Raw genomic sequence first — 14733 nt, forward strand, 5'->3', positions numbered from 1 at the left:
ATTCCCCATTGTTGGCTCACCTTAGACGTTCTCATCGGTGGCGTCAGTTCAGAAAAAGCTAAGGTATGGCAAAATGACTGGTGTCTTGCACACACGCGAAGGCATGATACATTTAGTTTAAGAAGTACATTTCATTTTCCGCCCCGTTTCTACGGTTTCTTTGGCTGGATATGGCAGCCTGGAACGGTTGTTCAAGTGCAGCTAAACTCGGCATAGTAAATGTAACACAATTAACCCCTGCATTCTAATACCACATGATTTATCTTATTTACATGATGATATTTCATTGTCTCCACCAGGCCAAAAGGCAACACCTCTATTGTCATGTGATCAAGATAGATCTGTCCGATATTAAATATTCCATCCTGATTGGCTAACATTGGCTTCCAAAGTTTGCAGGATTGGTCCGTTGTGAACAAAATGCCTCAAATCATGAACTAGGTCAAGGAACAAATCCCACCCTTTTCACATTGGGCTGTTCAAGTCAAGTCAAGTCAAGTCAAGTTTATTATGTCCCAAACTGGGCAATTTTTATTACAGCAAATGATAAAAATGTTATGCCAGAATTAAAATAATGGTAGCTGTTTTCAGTGGTTGCATAGACATTTATCATGTTCTTTTCATGAAAACATGCTCACCTAACCAACCAGAAAATATGAACAAATACATTGCATGTCTGAATTCAAGGCTGAGGCTGTTTGTCAATCACTCACTGCCTGATGCAACTTTGCGTGTGTATATGCGCGCGTGCACAGACGAATGCTAGAGAATAAGTGTTAGGGTTATTAGGGCTTATTCTGTGTAAAATGACATATTTAACTTGTACACATGCCCCCAACCACTGAAATAAGAATTTCTAAAACAATAGAAAGAGGTACATTAATTAATTTTAACACTCATCTTTTATATTATTTAATTACAATCTAAAATATGAACCCTTGTTGTAAAAAAATAAAGTTGTCCTTTAACATAAAGAAACATTACTGAATTTTCCCCTTGGGATAATAAAGGTATCTATCTATCTATAAAGGCCTGTCCATACTGTCTCCGACCACCAAACTTTTCGTCGGAGAGTTCAGACTTTCCAACGTGCAGCTTTCCCAACTCTAATTCAGGGTAATGCTTTACAGAAGATGCGAGTGACTTCATTTTGTAGTTGAACCTGACCTTTCAGAAGAAAAGTTAACGCATAAGAGCTGCTACAATCAAAATACAGCCCTCAAAGTTAAAGACCTGTTAGGGTCCATTTGGTCTCAGTTTTTCTTTCCTTTTTATAAGTGAACATTTTTAACACAACTTGTCACTTCTGGGGTCTCTGATACAACATATTTTCAGAAGGGGATTCAAGGCCAAATATGTTTCATTTTGGGGTTCCTTGACAACATGTAAAACTTTATTAACCCTTAAGTGCTGTTCGGGTCATTTTGACCCGTTTTACATTTTCATTTGGAAAAAAAAGGTAGAAGTTAAAAATGTTTCCACCTGAAACTCACTGGCCTTAAAGATTCTTCTGAGATGAACATGTAAAAAAAATATTTTTGCACTACACCCATGCTACACCCCCCTCATATTTTTTGAACCTTAAAGGGATATTACACTTTCAAAAAACTTTTGGTCATTGTATGGTCTAATCAGGCTTGTATGAACACCCTGAACAGTTTTTAATTTGCTTCATTCAGTATTTAGATATTTGATGTAAATGTTACCAGCTCCAACACGCCCAGGCCCTCTCCACATACACCCATTGTAACTTCAAACTCCATTTTAACCATGATAGATTCATCAAAAACACCCATTATTTTTTCTGGTGACTCATAATACCCTCCTAATACGTGAGCAGACCGTGTTTTTTCAATAACTTTTTTCATTTATTTTCAATAAAATATTATTGTATTTAATGTTTTCCATTTTCCCAAAGAATTATTAAAAATAAAAGAAAAAGGTTATTGAAAAAACACGGTCTGCTCACGTATTAGGAGGGTATTATGAGTCACCAGAAAAAATAATGTGTGTTTTTAATGAATCTATCAGGGTTAAAATGGAGTTTGAAGTTACAATGGGCATAGGCGATTCTAGCCTCTTCCAGCAGGGGGTGCACGACCTCTATTACCTCATGCACGCGCGCGCAGCGCGCGTGCACGATGCTCGCGCGCGCGCTTAGCGGTTTTGTAATGTTGTTTTAGCGGATTTCTGCAGTTAATTTTGTACCCAAATGTAACACAATATAAACAAAAAAAGTGTAAAACAGGTGCTTCTTTTTCTAGACACCATGAGCATATGTCTATAGGATTTATTTACTTATTTTGCAGACAGAGGCAGCACAGCCAGGACATATAAAGCCAAACATCAAGTTAATCATCATTCATCAAGCAATCAAGCAGTCATTTACATTGGTGTTGTGGCACAACCACACCACCAAAGATCCATAACCAGCAGCTACCAATATTTACAAGCAAGTGAAGCAAGCATGCGCGCTCGCTCGCGCGCGCACACACACACACACACACACACACACACACACACACACACACACACACACACACACACACACACACGGAGGAGAAGAAAACAGGCTGGCTAACTCCACAGTGAACAGATAGTTAAATAAAGCCATGTCTTACCTTAAGAAAATGACAAGAAAATATCCAATGTTATATTGAGGTGCCCAAAAGAAAGTGTTATTCCTTGGAGGCACAGAACACATCGTGTAATCCAGCCTCTTTGAGCAGCGCCGAAAACTTTAGTTCACGTATGGTAAATGTAAAAGCTATCCACATGTCCTATGGATGTCTGTAGTTAACCCCAGGTAGCATATTCCACTGTGAAACAACTGTTTAATTCTGTTATTTAGATAAATCTGCAGGTGTCATCATCTGCCGTTTGTTTTTCAGCGGTGCTGTCAGAGACGTTCAGACAGTCACTGTGATTGGTTGAGAAACCAGTAGTCCTATTACCTCCCGCCCCCCATTTGCTGTGATTGGTTTAGAAGTCATGCTATGGGTGCTTCAAAGGGTCAAAAAAGGCGAATTTGAGATGTTCTTCTTCTTAATCATATTGCGTGTTTATTATGATCAAAAAAATCAAAATGGCCGCCTGGCGGCCAGGGGGTGCACGTGCACCCTAGGACACCCCTTAAAATCGCCTATGACAATGGGTGTGTATGTGGAGAGGGCCTGGGCGTGTTGGAGCTGGTAACATTTACATCAAATATCTAAATATTGAATCAAGCAAATTAAAAACTGTTCAGGGTGTTCATACAAGCCTGATTAGACCATACAATGACCAAAGGTTTTTTTGAAAGTGGAATATCCCTTTAAGTGCTGTTCGGGTCATTTTGACCCGGAAGCACAGAAATACACAGTATTATGCCAAAACACAGACACACAGTCACCCCCACTTCTAACACCCCCCTTCCGAAGCCCCATTCCGAACCCTCCCCCCCTTCCTATAAGCATGAGCAATATTGCCCAGTATTAAATGAAGTATTTTTTTTACATGGATTTCAGCTAAATCAGTAAAAACGCCTAGCTCTTTCAGTGTTTAATGTGATATAGCAAAGCAGAAATGCAAACATTTACCAAATATATCATATGAATTGTTTGGTATTGAGTCAAAGTCAATGTATCATGATGATTTGTTAAGTTAAAATTTATATTAGTGTTGTTTTTTTTAAACCAAATATCCACCGGGTCAAAATGACCCGAACAGAACGAAGGTGTAGTGAATCTGAACAGAACTTAAGGGTTAACACCTGGAGTAGCTAACAGTGCAGGGTCATTTTAACGTTTCCCCCCGGGGAGTGCCGTGGGACCGTTCAGGAACGTGTTAACTGGTTACCATGGTAACCAACAGCCAGCGCTCTACCAGGGGCAGGAGTGAGGGAAAATACTCAGTTTCCCATGATGCCTAGCGACATAATGTAGTCAGGATATCCTCTCATCCATTCACTTGTATTCATCATGGCTGCTGACACATGGATATATCTCAGATTCTTTTCCCAAATCGCGCGTTTGGTCAAAACAGACCGCTTTCTATGGACTATAACTTACACACAGATCATCATGTTTTCTATGGACCATAACTTACACACAGATCATCATGTTTTCTATGGACCATAACTTACACACAGATCATCATGTTTTCTATGGACCATAACTTACACACAGATCATCATGTTTTCTATGGACCATAACTTACACACAGATCATCATGTTTTCTATGGACCATAACTTACACACAGATCATCATGTTTTCTATGGACCATAACTTACACACAGATCATCATGTTTTCTATGGACCATAACTTACACACAGATCATCATGTTTTCTATGGACCATAACTTACACACAGATCATCATGTTTTCTATGGACCATAACTTACACACAGATCATCATGTTTTCTATGGACCATAACTTACACACAGATCATCATGTTTTCTATGAACCATAACTTACACACAGATCATCATGTTTTCTATGGACCATAACTTACACACAGATCATCATGTTTTCTATGGACCATAACTTACACACAGATCATCATGTTTTCTATGGACCATAACTTACACACAGATCACCATGTTTTCTATGGACCATAACTCATCGTGGTTGTATTTTCTCTTCTGGTTCGTCTCCTGTGAACATAATGGACACATGGTGTTTACACGGAGCCCTCGGACATCAGGTAAAAACTATAAAGTTAATCTGCATTAGTTTGATTAAAACTATGGCTGTCAAAGTGGAGATGTGTGCTGTTGCAGGGTAGCTGCATGTGCTTGATTGCATCAGGTGTGAACTGCAAGACAGATGAAGTTTGTTTGTTAGTTTGTTTCCCAGTAGCTGCCTTGTGTCTACATTCAGATTATAGAAAAACATCCTTTCAATCCATTCAATCTGTTTGCAAAGGTCTGGTTCAGGTCTGGTTCAGGTCTGGTTTAGGTCTGGTTCGGGTCTGGTTTGGGTCTGGTAAAAATAGCCGATCTACAAGCTCACAGTGAGCTTGTAGATCTGCTATTTTCAAATGATTTTTCATTGGAAACTTGTGAAGAGACATTCTGCATTATGAGTACGTTCTACAACTTTAAGTACATTTTGATTCCAATACTTTTGTACTTTTACTCAAATGCATTTTAATTCCAAACCTCTACTTGTGGCAGAGTATTTCTACATCGCAGTATTGATGCTTTTCCTTAGTAAAGAATTTAAGTAGCCTACTTTTCCCACCACTGTTCATTTAGAAAGGAACGGCTCCCTCCCTACCACGAACCGGATCCCATCGTTCATTTCAAAGAGCCGTTCAAAAGACTCGATTCGTTCACGAACGCCCCATCTCCAGTGTGGTCAACCTATAATGAGCAGCAAGATGACCATGCACCAGTTATATTCTGGTTTCTTTTTCATCATGTACACAATCTGTTTTGATTTCAATTACCGTTCATTTACCATTTACCGTCTCACAGGGTGCCGCGCTGCGAGCTTGTAGATCTGCTATACTCCTGCCATGCCCACTGTACCAAGACATCAGAGACACACATTTAATATTTAAGAAAAAAAACTGCTGCTAATTGTCCCAAACATGAGACTGCAAAACCCCCAACGATTTGATAAATAGTAAATACAAATCTTATTCCAAAAAGCTATCATTGCTCCCTATCACAAGTGACTCATTGTAATTAATATATAGAAAAAGTGATTTGGGGTTTCATATCCCTTTAAGGTGGTTGTATAGGGCACTTAGTTCTTTGCTAGGCCTTTACAGTAGTTCCCTTCCCTTCCTTTAAGGTGGTGGTATAGGGCACTTAGTTATTTGCTAGGCCTTTACAGTAGTTCCCTTCCCTTCCTTTAAGGTGGTGGTATAGGGCAATAGTTCTTTGCTAGGCCTTTACAGTAGTTCCCTTCCCTTTCTTCCCTCCCTTTCCCTTATTTCTCTCTTATTTCCAGTGCACTTGTAGTAACCTGACTCCACCACATGGTGGTGTCTTGCCTTCCACTTCCAAGACTTCTAGTCAGGGAAAATGAGCAGAATACCTGTCATTTCTTCACCAATGTGTTTGTAAAGGTGTCTAGTAACATATCTAACAAAGATTGAAATTCGACATTCCTAGGAAAATCTTTGTCAGCTAGGGTCATTCTGGGTCTCATTCACTATACACTATACTATAAGGGAAAAAATTACTCCCCAAAAATATGCTTTAAGTGGGATGTGAGGGGTCTAACTAGGTGTTTTTAATTATTCTGAATCGATTGCAAGCATTTGTTTTGCACGAAAAACATTCATTGGGCTAAAAATGGACCCCCATGGGGCTGTTAAGTCTGACATCATTTTGTAGGCAGAGGAGAACTTTTGCCCCCCAAAAAAGCAAATCTTTTTACTATTTTTACTATTTACACATTTTTCTTCTCTTTGTTGTTGAAAGGAAAGTGGTAGAATTATACTTTAGTCGTTATTTTTGTCTTGGATCTGTTGAAATAGCGAGGGACAGATATTGACAATAAATCTGCTTTGAGGTCTGACTACAAAATGATGTCACGGCTTAAAAGCCCCATACCACTGTGAAAAGTGATGACTCATCACTAAACCATCATTTGTATGGGCTGTTTTTAGCCCAATGAATGTTTTTCGTGCAAAACAAATGCTTGCAATGGATTCAGAATAATTAAAAATGTATTAACAGGTTTGTATTAATATTCCCTGACTATTCCAGCCTGAACTCACTCAATGTTGCCACCATCTGGCAGGGTCAGGTTAGTGCACTAGAGCAGAGGTTCTCAAACTTGGGGTCGGGACCCCAAGTGGGGTCCTCAGATTATTTTGTGGGGTCCCCAGATGATTTGCTTAATGTAAAATAAAAATCTCACTCAACGGTAAACAAACCAACATAAGTGTATGCAGGGTACCTGTACATTTATACAGTGACAATTTTTGGATTTTCAAGACCGTTTTAATGCCAAACTGGCCAAACTGTCGAATATTAAGTAAGCAAGAGGCGAACATTGTGAAAATAGCCGAACTACGTGCTCACAAGCAAGCATGTACGAGCACGAGCATGTAGATCTGCTATTTTCACAATATTTATCTGTGAAACCGAGTCACATTAAATATAATTCCTACAATTCCAAGTGCTTGTCAGGGTGGGGGTCTGCACTAGAGCATAGAGATTCTCTTTTTAACTTATGTTTTAAACTATTTTCATGCAATGAAGTCCTTTCTTATCATTGCTGAACTAAAGATTGTACTCTTGGGGGAAATCCTTGTCATCTTTTATGTATCAAGAATCTTGAGTTTTTGGTTAAGTTGAATATGTGAAAGGTCTTTTAACCCCTAGATGCATAAGTGGGGTCAAAAATGACCCCAGGGGTTGTTATTCTTCAAAATCTTTAAAAGTAAATATGTTAATATTTTCATATTCCAGGGATTCCTCATAAAACATGTTTGTGACATGAGGCCATTTGCATTTTTATTTATTCTTTCATTAATTTTAAGAAATTACAGTTTTTGTATCACTACCCCACTCTTCAAAAATTACCCCAATTAAAATCAATGCGTTTTTGCAATAAACTACTTTGCTCTCACACATAACTCTGCCATACTTTTGCCTAGCAACGTGATTTCAACTTTAAAACACTCACACGACTTGGGCCTTTTTTTCCGCCAATAGGGAAGAGCTGTAATTGTGGAAGCCCCGCCCCCTCTGTCTACTAAACGTGTGCAGCAGCTGTCACACTTTGCTCTCACACGTAGCTCTGGCATGCTTTTGCGTAGCAACGTGATTTCAACTTTAAAACGCTCACACGACTTGGCACTTTTTCCGGCCAATAGGGACAAGCTGTAAAAGCTGTAATTATTGCCGCTCTGACATCACGCTCTGTTTTATGCCCATACATGGAGTTCCCTGATGTCATCAATCTTAAGCCCATATCTAACAGGTCTTCATATGGGAATACCGATATATGGAGACCACATCGGCCACATACCACACAGAATCCATATATGGCCAAGACAGATGGCCAAGACAGCCCATATCTGAGTAGATGGTTCTACAGACAGACAGAGGACAGGGACAGGGATCTCAATGTATGAATACCAGTAAGACTCCCTAATCGGGAGATAAGCGACCGTCAGGTCGCAGCGTGATTTTAGGCCAAAATGTGTAGAAGTGTGGAAAAATGTGTGTGTAAAAATCGGCCTGATGGTGGCGCTATATGGGACAGATGCATGTTGATGAGATGAGTGCAGCCATACTGTGTACAGATTTGCGTGATTTTAGGGCAACATCTGTAGGAGCAGTGTCCAAAAATGTGTTTGAAAAAATCTGCCTGATGGTGGCGCTATATGGGACAGATCCATTTTGATGACATGAGTGTAGACATGCTGTGTAGCGATTTGCGTGATTTTAGGGTAAAATTTGTAGGAGCAGTGTCCAAAAATGTGTTTTAAAAAATCGGCCTGAAGGTGGAGCTAAATGGGACATATCCATGTTGATGAGATGAGTGTAGACATACTGTGTACCGATTTGGGTGATTTTAGGGCAAAAATTGTAGGAGCAGTGTCCAAAAATGTGTTTTTCAAGAATCGGCCTCATGGTGGCGCTAGAAGAGGGCCATGTGAGAATTGATGATTGATTGATAGTATGTGTGCAAAATTTGGCATGGATCGGGGCAACGGTTGCGGAGATATGAGCAGGGCAAAAGTGTGACGTGTGACGGACGGACGGACGGACGGACGGACGGACGGACGGACAGACGGACAGACAGACAGCCGGTGGAGGTTTTGGTAGTAAGTGCGACCTGACTGTCGCAAAAAGGGATTCTGTTAGTGTGACATCACAGTGAAGCCAGAGCGACGAGCGTGATGTCAGAGCGGCAAACCCATTCTGTTAAAGTTGTTCCCCTGACATCACAGTGACATCAGAGCATGATGTCAGAGCAACAAACCCATAGAAACACAATGTCAGGCGTGACAGAGATACATACATACATACGGACAAGCTGTGACCTTTCACATTTGCCTGGTTAATAAACCAGACCGAACACAACACCACCCCCTGGCGGTAGTGGTGTTGTAGTACGGTCTGGCACAGATCGATTGAGATTCTATTTCCTCAACCAGCTTCAAGGGTTGGCCAATCAGGGTTGTATGCTTGGGGCACGTGGTTTCTGTAGGCTTGGGGAACGTGGTTTGGGGCAATGACGTAGAAATGAAAGCTCTTCCTGAAATCCCAGACTCTCTTCCCAAAACGAAGTGTGTGATAGAGGCTGGCAACGCCAGGCAACGTTCACTAAACTTGCAACCTATAGTATAGTAGTATAGAGTCTCAAACTGAGGTTCTGTGACCATCCTCTGGAAAGGATGTTTTGATGATTGATTTGACCTCTATGGACCCTTTATAAAAGATGTAGCCCCCAGGTCCCTCACAAAGATCCCGGCATTTTTTGCTAAAGGGTCAAATTCAAAATGGCGCCCGACATCTCTAAAAATAAACTTTTGATCCAGATGACCTAGAATCATGTATGAAGACACTTTTTCAAACAAGTCAACCATGAGGATTCCAAATCTGACACCATTTTAATCATAACCATGGCATCACTCGACCTGAGTGAGTGGGAGGGGGGTGCGGTGTTGGAGGAACATTAAACTGGAATGAACCTTATGCTGTTTAATAAAACTCCCTCACTGCAAACATGTTATTGTTGACACTGGGTGTTGACACTTCTCCAACAGGATCTGGCATGTCCGGGTACCTGTGCCTCCCTCGAGGCTCAAGATCAAGTTTTCCGAGGAGCCCTGGCCCAACGCCAGTGAAAACAGGATGCAAATAACAGCTGTGTGTCTTCCTCCTTCTCCTCTTTCTGCAGCATCTCTCCCCCCCCCCCTCCCCGTCGGATTGGTTAACTCCATGCTTGTCCTCTTCCTCACCCTGTCTTTTGGTCTGCATCCTCCTCATCCTGTGTCACACTGTTCTCTTTGGGTCTGCGTTTTTCCTCCTCCTGATAAATCATACTTTTTCTTGGAGACATATTATATACTAATATATTAGTTTTATATATTGAAATATAGGTTGTCCGGTCTCTATGGCAATATTATTCATATCCATTGCTAGTAATACTGAATGATCTGCAGGTAGCTCAATTCAACTGCAGGTAGCTCAACTCAATAGGTCATTAGTTATCGTAAGGACGACCCTAGAGCATAGCTGTTTCATCATTCTTCCATATATGCATATCGGTTATTAGGATGGATTAGGCAATTTAGGCATGAACACTTTGAAAAACGTTAGATTATTCATCATGTACTGTAGGTTTATTGAAGGTAGCCTGTAACGTGGCCATGCCCTGGAGATATTGTGATATCACATGAAGCAAACGGCCAAGAAGGAGTCCTTGAACAAAGGCTTGTGTCACCAATTCCTCATGGAAATTATACAAATTGTGATAGCTGCATTGGATTAGACAATTTAGCTTGATGGCATATGCTCCTATCAAGGCAATTAAGGTGGGCAGATGTTTCCTTCTCAGACAGACCAGCCAGAGTTGATCCACTATTTCAACCTGGAGGCACTAGATAATGATTGACCCATTCCCGTTAGGTAAGGTAACATGGCACCTCATCTACGGTGCGCTATTAGTGCAGCGCTACCAATGCAGTGACATTGCTCCCTGTATCCCCCTCAGACTGCACTCATTGGCTGCACTGGCCTTCTGGCCAGTATGGGTGGCATCTTTTGAGATTTAAACTGGTACGTCACCCACTTCTCACTGGCACCCAGCTCTAGCTCTGCCTCTTTCCAGAGAATCCTTTCCAAGACATTTCAGCTCTTATTCAGATTGATATGTGTTTTGTGTCTGTAAAAATTACAACCCCCAAACAAAGTATGTTCCTATTCAAAAGTTATGTTTTCACTCTACTGGATGGTGGCCATCTTGAATTACGGGGCCAAAACTAAGTATTGTGATTAAAATGGTGTCAGATTTTGAATCCTCATGGTTGACTTGTAAAGTTTGGATACGTTTGGTATGTGACCATGTGGTCTAGAAGTCAAAATAAACATTTTTTATGGACATACTAGCTTTTTACATGACAACAACAAATAGCACTTTTTTTTATATTTACTGCCTCATTTGTGGTCAGATGTACTGGAATAATAATATTTGTAAAAATAAGTACTTGGAATAACGCAACAGAAAATGAACACGTGTTTGCTTTGAGTTGTTTCATATAATGTATAAAAAAAATTGAATTAAACATGCATTATGCTAATCAAAGGAGGTCTTATGATTTACATGGTGTCAGATTTGGAATACTCATGGTTGACTTGTATGAAAAAGCGTCTTCATACATTCTATTTCATCTGGATCAAAAGTTCATTTTTTGAAAATGCCAGGATTTTTGCGAGGGACCTGGGGGCTAAATCTTTCTTAAAGGTGAAAACATCCTTCCCAGAGGATTGGCGGAAAAAAGGCAAAAGTCGTGTGAGCGTTTTAAAGTTGAAATCACGTTGCTAGGCAAAAGTGTGGCAGAGTTATGTGTGAGAGCAAAGTAGTTTATAGCAAAACCGCATTGATTTTAATTGGGGTAATTTTTGACCCCACTCATGGAATAGTGTAGGTATTGGTAGGTCATGCATCCAAGGGTTAATTCAAAAGACCGTCAGCATGCGTTTATTATTAATTAGGCTGCTGCCAGGTCCTACCTGATTTAATCCACTTTCCATGTAAAACTCATGGTGTCTTGTACTGCTTCCATCGCACGGTGTTGTGTGCATGCCTTGAATAGATGTACAAACTGCAGATCTGCTATTTACTGTGCACACAGGGGTGTCACAACAAGGGGTCTTCAACAGGGGGTCCGCGACCCCTAGGGGGTCCGCGGAGGTACTGCAGGGGGTCAGCGAAATTATTGCTTGATAAAAAAAAAGAAAACCCTAACCCATTTTCCACATTTATGTTGAAAAATAAATCATGATTCTATCCATTTTGAATAGCTTGAATACATGATTACTATGCAATTGACAGATTGTTGATATTATTGACATTTGTTCTCAGTTAATAAGTAGTATGTTTAGAAATGGTAGTGGTACGGCCCACCCTGCTCGCTGTAACTTGTACTTGTTTAAAATAAAAAATATGTCGTAGCCCCGACCCCCCCACCCTACGAGGTGGTAGGGGGTCCCTGCTCCATCTCCCCATCAGTTTGGGGGTCCCCGGCCTGAAAACGTTGAAGACCCCTGAAAATAGAGGGTATGCACGTGACATCACTGTTACTGGAAGTTATGTGGGAACGCCTACTGAGTGGCAAAACACTAATTTCTGCCATTGATTTCAGCCCATACATCCAAACAGAAAAGTCCTATCTGATTGTATTAAACAAAGTTAAACTCACCAACATTGCGGCTGTACTGAAAGCTTGAATTATCCTCTTTCTATCTGCAAAGTTTTTGTTTCATAAAAATCCACCATAGACATGTTATGAGCTACTTTCTGTCAAGACATTCTGTGCAGGTTTTTATTTTTCCAAGTGTCAGAGTTTGGAAGCGCTCGTTTTCTACAACAGAACATCCTGCTGCCTCCTGCATTATGTGCAAATTAGAAACAGGTGGTATGCAGGGCTGTTGAGTGATTTGCAACTAGCACTTCCAAACTCCAATGCTCCAAGCTGCTCAATGTTTTGCCACTCAGTCTAGATTAGGGGGGCGGGTCCCAGTGGACGCGCATACCCTCTATTCTGGGCCCTGGGTACGAGGGTTCATTAAAGGTTTATTAAAGGGGAGATATAATGGACAAAGTCAAGGTTACTTTCTTTTCATGCTGAGTTTTATAATGTCAGCAGCAGTAATACAACCATGAATAAATGCCAGCTTGTGATGGGGGGGTGGGTTACTTTGCACAGGGCCTCACATTTCTCCCAGACGTCTCTGCTAAACGTATTAACATTTATGCACATTTCACAGTTTGTACCATGCGATGAACATGACCAACATCATAATATAACTACAGACAGGCTGAATTATACTTCTGTTAGCCATACCGGGCCAATCCAAGATGGCTGCCACTCTGAAGCAGGGTAGCCTACATCATAAACTTCTGAATCAAACATCATAGAATCATAAGTGATACCTCATGGGTTTATGAGGATGTAGACATTACTTTGAAGAGTCAGGACCTCTCAAGCTCAAGGTTGAACCCCAGCGCACAACTAAACTCAGCAGGACATACTGTGTAATAAACATGTAAATGAGGATCACACAACTAGGCTTAACTTTAACATACAAACAATGGTGGCATTGGCTCAGGGGTCGAGTGGCTGCTTGGCAACCGGGAGGTTCCCAGTTCGATCCCAGGCTCCCCCAGAGTTAGTGTTGAAGAGTCCTTGAGCAAGACTCTGAACCCCTAACTGCTCCTGATGAGCAGGTTGGTGCCAAGCATGGTTTCCTTTGCCATCGGTGAATGAATGTGAATGTAATGAATGTGTGTGTGAATGGGTGAATATAATGAATGGGTGAATGTGATGCACAATCGCTGTAAAGGCACTATATAAATGCACCATTTACTCATATGCGACAGAGCACACGAGCGGAGTGGAGCATGCCGGAAAGCCGTTCCGCGCTCCTGGGGTCTATGGTACCGTTCGCTCTTCGCTCATGCCGCCCCTCCCGCCGCTCCGCTCGACCCCGCTCCGCCGCTCACCTTGATTTGCGTATCGCTCGCTCACCGCGCACTCCGCGCTCCGCTCAGGGTCGTCAAAAAGCAGAAAAAAAAAAGTTTGCTACCATGTCCGAAACACTTTCTCTTTTGCCAGTGATATGGTGAGCCTCGGCTTGTTGGAGATCTGTCTATAGGCAGTCTAAGGCATTGTATTTTAAGACGGGCAATATTAAATCCTGTTGGTTATTGATTAGGCTAAACACCACAACCGAGAGAGGGAAGCGACTCGTGGCGTGTGTTTTTCATTCAGCCAAATCAGTCTCACTTGCATTTCAAATCGTATCCTTTGACTGCTGGTGGTGATGATATAGTCTATAACTTAACTGACACAAGGTAGGCTACTTATTATAACATAGCCTACTTGTGTGGATGATATAGGCCTACTGTAGATACATTTTGTGAAATCTTAATAAAGGGAATTCTCTGTCTCCTCCACTCCTCTACACGGTGCCGACATGGCTCATCATGATGGCTCCGCCCAGAGACTGTTTGTTGGCAACATGTGGCGCGCAGCCGCAACAGGATCGGCTAGTAGTGGAGGAGGTCGGCGCTCCAAGGAGCGGAGGAAAATCCTCGCTCCAAAGCCGCTCAGACCCATTTGAAAAGTCGCTCGCACAGGTCAAAAACGCTCCACTCCGCTCGTATGCCCTGATATGTGATTGTATTTATATTTTAGAAATCTTCCTTGTAGCATGAAACTATGGTGATTCGTCAGGACACATCTAACTAGGTGTGACCCTGCATTCCTTCAAATCCTGCCATGCTCTCTTAACCGATTTAGTGCCATTCCCGAGAATACTCGTGAAATATACTCGAGTATCTCGAGTGCCATTCCCGAGATGTCTCGTGAAAAGTAATATATTACTGTAACGGCAGTTATCCTACCAAGTACAATGGCGGAAGGTCCCGAGCCGATCTCCGTCGCTGATGTCTCATCATCACGGATCCACGAGCACAAAATAGTAATCCCATAACATTGAGGCAGACGGGGGATCTCATCTTTAATGTCCATTATCTCAAAACAACACTTT

This window comes from Nannobrachium achirus, assembly GCF_963921795.1.
Source record: "Nannobrachium achirus genome assembly, chromosome: 2".
NCBI classification, from domain to species: Eukaryota; Metazoa; Chordata; class Actinopteri; order Myctophiformes; family Myctophidae; genus Nannobrachium; species Nannobrachium achirus.